Here is a 9,283-nt window from a genome sequence, read left to right as displayed (position 1 = left end):
ACTGAGCATTATTTAAAAATATTGATGAGATCTCACTTGTATATTAAAGGAGTCTACACTGAGATAACTTAACTCTTTTGCTCCAGAGACAAACCTGAGAAGCGGGAGACAAAAGCAATAATCTCATTTTTATATCACTGTGATCTCATTATTGTCTAGGAGAAACAATTGAGAAAGAGAGGAGCTCTCATTTTAACAGTTTCTTTCCTCTGGGCTTAGCATCGTGACCATGCTGCGCAAATTTGTTCAAAACTGCTGCATTAAAGTTAAAGTAAACTCTGCTAAGGTCTTATCACAACATAGTACATTGAGGAGACTAAACTCAGTTAAGTTACAGTATGCAATCAAGCAGTATCTCAAAGCTAACGTTAGAATACTGTTTGGATGTCAAGTTTAGCATGCTTACTTGCAGCTGCTTGTCGTTACTCATGCAGTAGTCATTTTATTGACTGAATTTTTGCAAAATCCCAATGTAAATGGAAAAGTGTTTTCCAAGACTCAAAAGTGCTTGTCCAAAGGAGAAGTACAAACCGTTATTTGAACTAACTACGTTATGAATTGCATCCACACATCAGCAGCCTTTTAACTGTGTTAATGTTAATTGCAAGGATTCCCACATGAACGTCTTAAAATGACAGGCACTCAATTAGACATACACTACTGAACTTTATTGAATGCTACCTCTGACTAAGAATGCATTACTTTGCACTTGTATAGTATTTTATTTTGGAATCTTAAGAGCAATAAACATATATTGCAATGTTAAAGAATTCATGTTTTTTCATTCAGATATGTAAATAAACATGTATAAGTTGCTATTAGTGAATAAATGGGGAGATAATCGATAATCGAATCGGACTGAAAAAATGAATCGTTAGATTAATCGATGCATCGAAAAAATAATCGCTAGATTAATCGTTTAAAAAATAATCGTTTATCCCAGCCCTAGCACACATGCATGTTAGCAAAAATGTTCTAACGGCCACACTTTTAGAAAAAGGCAATCGCAAAAATTCAAGGCATCAAGGTGGGTGTTGCTTTAATAGTGTACTCTGTTGGGACTGAGTTAAAAGGAAGGATTGAAAAAAAGAACAAGTTCTATTCACATTTTTACCAGCTCAAATGCCTTGTGGTTAGAGTGTCCAGCCTGAGATTGAGAGGTTGTGCCCTGCCGAGTCATAATAAAGATGTTAAAAATGGTAGCCAATGCCTCCCTGCTTGGCAGTCAGCAAGTGTTGTATTGGGGGCAACATATCCAGGAAGGTGTACATATACATCACGGTCCAGAATCAGGAAATCGGCTCTCGCCCACTGCAAACGTACTTTTTTATTCACATTTGCAATTGATCTGTCGCTAAGCCCCGCCCCCCATTGTTACCGTGTGAAAACTCGGACAAACAAACCAGACTTGATTAGAAATATATTGTGGACAATGGCAGCTGACAGTACATGAAAGCAGGCTTTGAGGACGTTTTGGTCGATAAAGGATTTACTTTCCTCCAAAAGCTATCAAAAGGGACTTAATTGGAGGGGTGTATTCAAAATTTTAGAATACATACAAGGTGACAAGCAGTGGCGAGTAGAAGTTAGCCGTGCAAGAACCACTAGCTAGCTAGCTAGTGGAAGATTGATACTAAGATATGTTAGGTTACGTTAATATTTGATGTAGTAGGAATATAGTAGTTGGCTAATGAGCATTTTCATCTTGGGATTTAACAGGGAACCTGTGCCCACGTTGTTGGCTTAGTAGCCTACATTACATCGAGCTGTTGCAAACGTCCTGTAGGCTACTGTTGATGAAAATATACCCTGTTTTCTAGCCTCTCGGGGTACCGACTATCAGTATTACACGTCCCCCATGCAAAACGTTTGACCATGGTTATCCGTCGGGGTTTTTTGAGTTAATAAACTCCATAAATAACCATTCATTTGTCATTTTATGCCTCCTTCCTGTTGTTTCCTATGGAGTTGTCCGAGCTGATGTCCGAGTCCCGTTGAGGCTGGACAGCCATTGGCTCATCAGCGTTCTAAGGGAGGCGCTTAGCGACAGGTCAATTGCACAGTTCTGTGCAAGTGAAACCCAATCTAAAACATTTGCATCTTCCACGGCACTCTGATTTGCAGCCACACTTGGCTAGCTGTTCACAAACTTTGTGCAACTGTTGCATTTGCTGTCCAGAAGACCCCCCATTGTTCACCAAGCTTTTTCCATCCCCAGCCAGCAGGACTCTGCTCCTGGCTGACACTGGGTTGCTTGACCCCATATGCTGCCTGCCTGATATGCAGCACGTTTAGTGTGTTGAAGCAGAGCTGCCCTCGTTGGAGGAATGGCTTCATATGGCCTCTGCTTTCGAGCAAACATGTCAAGTCTGCTTGATCGATCATACAGCAGGACCACCAACTTCTCAAGGATCTCCAGGTCACTATCAGTCAGAACCAGGGTTGTGCACAATTCAAATTGCAATTCTGCAATTCAAGTGAAATTCAAGAATTGAATTGGAATTTAAGAGCCAGTTTGAATTCAATTCTGGAATTTTGCACAAGCCTGGTCAGAACAGGAGGGTATTGACTTAGTTTGCTGAAGATGAGAGAGGCCTCAGGGAAAATGTCCCAGGTTTGATGGTTGGCTGAACCATTTCACTCTGTGACTCTTTCTGTTTTCTCTCTGTTGTAAAGATGAATGAGGCACAAATGATGGTATTTCAGCTCCTGTGCAATGGCATCATTATCATTTAATGTTTGTTCACATTCATGTAGTCTGTCATTCAGATGCATTGTCATTACCTGATGTAGGTCAGATTCAGGAGATATGTTACCACAAAGAAAGCAAACCTGATCTAGACTTTTCTGCATCATGGTTCTGCAATGCTTTGTTTGGCCTTCATCTGCCTCACTACATTGAGCATCGGATTGTTGCTTCTGGGCACAAAGTAACTTTGTGTTGTTGAACCGAAGTCGACAATTGCAGTGATACTTCGCTTGGTTCCTTCTCAAAGTAGCTTCTATACCACTACCTTCATCCAGTCGTTCTAGGTCCAGGGTCACTGGCATTTTGTTGATATTGTGAAAGAGTGGAATGTTGGTGGCGATCACTTTATAGCAGGTGGTGTAGGTGGTGATTGGAGGGGTTCCTTTGTGTCTGTCTGACAAAGACAACATTTCATCCAATCAGTTGATCTCTTGGCTGACATGGGATTTTCATTTGCCATTTTGGGGGATTGTTGTCTGATTAAGGCCGAGGGGTTATCCTTTTACCACCTTAATCATAGACATAGTACACATTCAAGTATGGGATACACTAGGTTCGGGTCACCTACACCTAGCCCGATCATTCATCCAGTGCCATTTAAGTCCCGTGTGATCTGTACACCTTCCAGGTAAGCATACATGAACAAGTCATGCTCCGCTTACCCTTGGCTCGGCTCTCCTGCACTGGCACAACCTGTCAATTCAGGTGCGGTTATCTAACTACATCTATTACTAGCTAATTGATGAGGGGCTGTTAGACAGCATTTGGGACACTACATTTAGCTATACTATTACTACTAGTCAAGAACTACAGTGTAAGTAAAACTAGATCAGCTGACACTGAACCCCATGCTGAATTCCACAGCAGTGAAGTCCAGTGTGCCCTGGTTGTGTAATGACATTCACTCTATTAACAAAACCTTCCTAAACACATTAAATTGAGCTCTGACAGAAATGGTGGCCATCTTGAATTTTTGAGTGGCACACACCTTTTTCCATGAGAATGTTCCTTGAAGAATATTTGTACCAAATTTGATGATAGCATCACCATTTGAAAAATTGATGTGGATTCAAGAGAAATGGCGGCCATCTTGAAAAATCTTGAATTTTTGAGGAACAAGCACATTTTCCAAAAACAGGGTACCCGCAGAGTCTTAAAAGTATTAAAAAGTATTAAATTTCATTTTCCTAAATTAAGGCCTTAAAAAGTATTGAATTTCACCTCAAAGTCTGGAATTTTTTCACGGAGGTCTTAATTTTTCAAATGATCAGTAGATTTAGTCTAATATCCTCACGTAGCGTGACAAGGATTAAAGTTCTCCGTCGTACGACGGATTTCCGTCAATTTGATTTTAGAAATGTCATATTTGAGATCGATGCAGATCCGGTGAGAAAACATAGGATGGGGGTCTATCACCTTTTCTTTTCCTTTTTTAAGGCAACTACAAATATTAGGTCCGATGAATGAATGTGTGTGATGGTAAATGTTTAAAGACCTAATAGTGTTCTTGAGAACTTTGTGTCTCAATCAGAGATCGCTCAAGAAGATACGTCAGCCATGAGTTTCACTTTGTTTATGTTGTAGCTACACGCTTGTCTGCTTAAAAAAAAAAAAAAAAGAACACGTCTGAAGGACGGTCTGACACAATCGAGACAGCTGATGAGGTTGCCCAATCCGTTTAACTTTTTTGGATATGCTATTGTGAGCTCTATGTGCGAATTCGGAGGCTGTGTTCTTTCCATCCATGTAGACAATTTCTTACTATCGCGAACTCTTGTCAGGGGAGGTCATTCATTTTGGGTGTCACCTATGACTTGAACAGATAGCCTGCTATGCCACCCGATGTACTATTATTGTTACAGTTTTTAATCAATGCAACTAACATTATGTGTAAAAGTGACGAATATAAACCGTAGCCTATGCCTTCCGTCTGTTTTGACATGTAGGCTACAACAATGTTTTTTCACAATTTGCGACGGAAGGTTTTGACTGAGCGTGTTAACAGTTCGCGACATTATTATTTTATGTTTTGTGAGCCTAAGGGGATCAGTCGTGTTTATGACGCATACAGACAGCCTTGTAGCCTATTTTGCTTAGGCCTCACTTTTAACGACAGTAGGTTGTGAGCGATGTTGACAAAAATAACCATGCAATTAAAATAGTCAACTTAACACTTTGCTATTATTAATGTATAGCACAAAACCATAACCAGTAGGCCTACCTGAACCTCGCGATATTAGCGCCATGATTTGTGTACGTTTATCTATGGCTGACCGTTTTTTGGCTAAGTAGGCTACGATGTTCTTTTTTTTATAGCGCAACACGACCTGTCCCTCACCATATCGCAACCTCTTGTCAACCTTATACAATCTGTTGCTGAAGACAAAAGCCCTCTCTCCAGATTGTCGTTATCAGATGCGCAGACCTCCTGCATGAGCACACACAGTATTGCTGCTCATTGGAAAACTGAGTTGTCTGTAAAACTCAAAATTACCATGTTTTCATTAGATGCGGATGAGGCAACAAATGGAAATATGAACATCTAGACTGTTCTGATTCGTTATACTTTGATGAGGAAATGTGAAGTCTTGCAAACTTGATTTTATAGATTTTACTTGGTGTTGAATTGCATATTAACAAGAAAAAAAATCTCCCCTTTAAATACTTTTGGCCTGAAGTAATTAAATAAGAGTGTAAGTTAAAGCCTTGCTACAATATTGCTGCAGTAGAAAAGAACAGCAATGGTCAGGGATGGTATTATAATAATAATAATAATAATAATAATAATAATAATAATAATAAAGCTTTATTTGTATAGCACCTTTCATACACAGAATGCAGCTCAAAGTGCTTTACATTTGAAGCATGTAACACAATAATAGTCAGTCAGTCATTATCAATCACTTTTCTTTGCTGTTTATGATATACTCAGCAACATATCAAAAATATAGAAAATGACGTCATAAGACTGGCAGCCTTAACCCTCTTACCCCCCACAAGCAGCATTTATATGGCAACTGTGGCAAGGAAAAACTCCCATATTCCAGGAAGAAACCTTTGAGCAGAACCTGACTTAATAGGGGAGCCCATCTGCTTCTGGCTGGCTGCAGCCCCCAATAGTAGCAGATGTAGAATAATCTGAAAATGTAGTCTACAGGATAAGATGAGTTAACTAAAAGCTTTCCTGTACAGGTATGTTTTTAGATCTTTTTTAAAAATATTTACTGAACTCGCCTGCTTGATGTACAGAGGCAGGGGGTTCCATAGTTTGGGGGCATAATGGATAAACGCAGCTTCTCCACTTTGTTTGTGGAGCACTTTGGGTATGATTAAAAGATTAGAATTGGATGATCTAAGTTTCCTTTGTGGTTGATAAGATATTAAAAGCTCAGAGATATATGAAGGTGCTATGCCATTCAGAGCTTTGTAAGTAATTAACATAACCTTAAAATCAATTCTATAGGAAATAGGGAGCCAGTGCAGTTCAGCCAACACAGGGGTGATGTGTTCTCTCTTCTTAGTCTTAGTTAAAAGTCTAGCCGCAGAGTTCTGTATGAGTGCCAATTTCTTTAGATGTTTTTTGGGAAGACCAGTGAAAAGTGCATTGCAGTAGTCTAACCTGCTAGTGATAAAGGCGTGAATTAGTTTTTCTGCATCTTGTTGAGTTAAAAAGGGCGCGACTTTGGCAATGTTTCTCAAGTGGAAATAGGCTGTCTGAGTAACTTTACTGATATGGGGCTTAAAACTTAACTCTGCATCTAAGATGACACCGAGGCTTGTTACTTTTGGTTTGACCTGGTGTGCCAAGTTCCCCAGATTACTAAGAATAATATCTCGCTTTAGTTTTGGTCCAACCAGAAGTACCTCTGTTTTGTCATCATTTAGTTTCAAAAAGTTTTTGCTCATCCACTGATTAATGGAGGTTAGGCATGCAGTGAGGGAGCAAAGGCCATCTGAGTTAGTTGGCTCCACAGAAAGATACAATTGGGTATCATCTGCGTAGCTGTGGAAGTTTACGTTATGCTGACTTATGACGTTTCCCAATGGAAGCATATAGAGGTATTGAAATATTGTTTGTTTCATCAGGAAAACTCAATCTCAATCAAGAACACTCTCAATTCGCCTTATTCACATGGCGGCCATTGGCGGCTAAAACGAGGCTACAGGGTACACAAACCATAGGATTGTTATGTTCTATGCATTCACCTGTAGGTGGCATTAATTATATAGTAACTTAAGAGTACCCTGAAGCCTCGTTTTGGTGTTTATTTGGTGCTTTACTTTGCTGTTTGCATCTTTTTGTACATTAAAAACCAATAGGTCGCGACCGCAAAAGGGGTGCTATCTCTATAGGTAGATATGAACAACGTATGACTTATGGCCTGAAAAAACTTTTTTTTTTTCCACTTTAATCCCTGAAATCAACTAGGTTCTATTCCGTGTAAATTTGTCCATGAAGCAGGACATTCAGTCACGTTAATACCGCGACAAATCTTTGCGTTGCCACTGCACTGCTGTCATGTTCATGTTGGCATGTTCAAACACTTAAATAGTAATTATTTGAGGTTTAATCTTACCTTTTGATATTATTTATTCTATCCGAATGGGTGCGATGTAGGTATTAAATTTCATCTGAAGTGGTATTAAAAAGATCTTAAAAAGTCTTAAATTTAGGTCTGACAATTCTGGGGGTACCCTGAAAAAAAACATTCTTAAGAGAGTAATTTCACAAAATGTTATGCCTACATCACCGTTTGAATGATTGACATAATGACATTTGACAGAAATAGCAGCCATCTTGAAAAAATGTCTGCCATGTTGAATTTTTGGGTGGCCAGTGCCTTTTTCCCAAAAAGTGACCCTTAGAGAGTATCTGTGCTAAATGTAATGCTTTTATACCAATTTGAGCGATTCTCTTGAAATACGCCATTAATCTGCTGCACTATGCTGCAAATTAACAGACAGAAGCACGGCAGGGCACGCCCCAAATGAAAATAAATGAATGGAACCTCGCTTCTCGCGTCAGTCAGGAAAAACACTGTTCACCAAGTCACGATGATCAGCTATCCAGCAGCAGTGTGTGATGTTTAGCCTAGGCTGAGTGTAATCTTAGGTAATGTCATGTCATGTATGAGAACTAATATTGCCTGGCAATACTACATTGAAATGGCGACGGCCATGTCTCCAGGCATTTTGGTGTTAACGTTAGTTTGCTTTGCATGTGAACATGACGTGACTTGCGATGTATGACACGAAGCAGTAGCCTAACATTCCCTTGAACTAAAATTAGCATTACAAATCATTTAGATATTAAAATCATATAGCAAATTATAGTCTAATGACATACTACAATTCTAGCCTTGATATATTGCAAAAAAAAGTCGACTCATCGCGAGTCCGAGTCCAAGTTCGAGTCTATCAGTGCTCAAGTCCAAGTCGTCACGAGTCTCTAAATTTAGCTAATGACTCGGACTCGAGTACTACAACACTGGTTTGTCTTAAGTGTCAAGTGTAAAACTTTACCAAGAACAATGAAGATGAGCATAAATTTGTATGGATATTATCACACAGCCTTATAAAAAAGAACTTCCAGATATCTTATATGCTAACATTGCCATAAGTTTTATCAAATGGATGTATATCGTGTGGTACTGTAGATTCAAGTGAATTACACTTAGGCTAATTAAAGTAGATTAAAGTTAAATGCACTTAAATACATTTTCAGTAGAGATTTTCATTGAAGTTTTCTTTCGGTCTAGAACTAGGCTTAATCCATATGGTGATGCTATATATGGAGTAGACTGCTTGTCGCATGACAGTTTCGTGGCTATCTCCACAATCCCATTTTGTTTATTCCGAGTTCATACGAGAGCATTTGTCAGTGAATTCTGTATGTATAGCCTACTCTCTACAAAATTAAGTTATTTTCTCTATTTCTCCCAGATTGGTGTTATACAAGATGTGGTATGTTGACTTTGAAACATTTTGTACAGTTGCCATGATTCTCTAAAATTCAAGTCTATTTTCACTAGTTTTACTCTCTGACTGAAATCTATATGCTGACTCCTTTTACAATATTTTTAAAGCATGGTTCCATTCACTTAAGTCAGTTCGGTGTTTCCCATACATTGACTTACAGTATTTGTGGCGGCCCACGACAATATCAACACTGACCACCACACAATGATTTTCTATGTTGTACTACTTAAACTGGATGGAATCCTTTCATTGTAGAGCTACAGTATGTGCATCTTTGCACAGCCTCTCCTTTTGTCTCTGTCCTTCAACAAACCTGCACGCACAGAGAGAGAGGGGTAGAGTTGCGTCTGTGGGTAGTCAGTGAAACTTCAGGTGCTCATCGGTGTCCAGAGGAATACAAGTAGAGAGCAGAGAGAGGGTCCGAGGCACGTCTGAAGTAAAGTTAAAAGTCCTTTATTTTTCTGAGTGGGACATCAAGCTGACGCGTTTTGGTCGTGTGCAACCTTCTTCAGGGCTGATTAAAACGGTATCAAACAGGTGTGTTTTTAAAGTCCA

The sequence above is a fragment of the Alosa alosa genome, chromosome 22 (assembly GCF_017589495.1).
Source record: "Alosa alosa isolate M-15738 ecotype Scorff River chromosome 22, AALO_Geno_1.1, whole genome shotgun sequence".
NCBI classification, from domain to species: domain Eukaryota; kingdom Metazoa; phylum Chordata; class Actinopteri; order Clupeiformes; family Clupeidae; genus Alosa; species Alosa alosa.
This window is presented reverse-complemented; position numbering follows the sequence as displayed.